Source organism: Schistocerca americana, chromosome 2, assembly GCF_021461395.2.
Source record: "Schistocerca americana isolate TAMUIC-IGC-003095 chromosome 2, iqSchAmer2.1, whole genome shotgun sequence".
Taxonomy (NCBI): Eukaryota; Metazoa; Arthropoda; class Insecta; order Orthoptera; family Acrididae; genus Schistocerca; species Schistocerca americana.
The window spans coordinates 756565027-756566366 of record NC_060120.1 but is presented as its reverse complement, the minus strand read 5'-3'; positions in this window follow the sequence as shown (position 1 = coordinate 756566366).

Sequence of the window (1340 nt, the reverse complement as noted above, 5' to 3'; positions counted from 1 at the left end):
TGTGGGAGGGTAGGAGATTGAGCGTAAAATGGTTGTAATGGGTAGTTTTGTGCGGAGAAGACGCTTTGCTTGCGCAATTACATAGGTGAAAGCAAGTGTTACCTGTAATACATTTCTGCTTACTTGAAGGTAATGGTAAGTAGATACTTTGTATTTTTACTTTGTTTTACTTTTAGATCAGAAGATGTTCAAATATTGATTTAAATCAGTCATTACAAAAATGTGTACTTAGGTGGAGAAATTGGGGATAAATTTAACTATACACATTTAAATTATTCGCTTTGTGAAACTATTTCCCTACTAAAGACTAAACGTATTTTGATGATCATGCATGTCTTCGCCGTTCTCTCCTAGTTATTGACACCTTCACATGCAAATAGTTGCTCCGACCGTTCATGTTACGTTACTTCTGCAAACAATGAACGTCTCAACCTTACTCTCGGTACGGTTCTCCGCGTCGTTATGTTTCCTTTTTCTCCTGTTTATGCCCTTTTCTGTTATTTTATTCGTCACTAGGAGGATTATCTTCTGAGCTAACCGTAGCTTTCGTATATTTCTTTGGGTCAGCACTTACATTGGCAAAACACAAATAAAAGTTTCTACCGTTATAATATAGAATCCCCATTGATGTTCTCACTAGCGATCTACCTCTGAATTATAAAAAGCGGAATTCATCCGTCTTTATTCTTGAAAGCTATATTTCATGTAAAACCTGTTACCATGAATGTCCTTCATTTTAGCGACAGACATATTTCTACATTTGTTAATCAGTAACATTAGGATATGTATATGTTCTTGTGTGAAAAATGCTGTGTAATCTTTCCGATTACGCAATATGTAAAATACATTTTAGTTTCCATTTGGTTTACGTCACAGCGTATCCTAATTACGTTTCTTGCGTGTACAAATGAGATCCTTAGTAGCATGTCTTTCAGTGTTTATTTATACTGCACCGTGGTGGCAGCTCAACATTAACACCTTTAAGGTGTGTCACGGTATTAAAATTTCTATTCAGCAGACATAAACCACTAAAAGGAAATCAGATAAAGTACATATTCCTAAAATGTAATATTAACGTATCGTTCAGGAAAGAAACCACACGTATTGATATAACAAAGAAGTGAATGACAGATAAATTGATATTACGAATTTTATGTGAGGACTTATGTCACTTGTATGGTATGTTTTCTCACAAGCTACGTCACAGCTGCTAATAAAATATTGTAAGAGGTCCGAGCAGATGTAATACAGATGTAAATTTATGTAAGAGGTCCGAGCAGATGTAATTTCGATGTATTGCTCATGCGCTGCCTGCGATATGCAAGGTATAAGAGATTCGC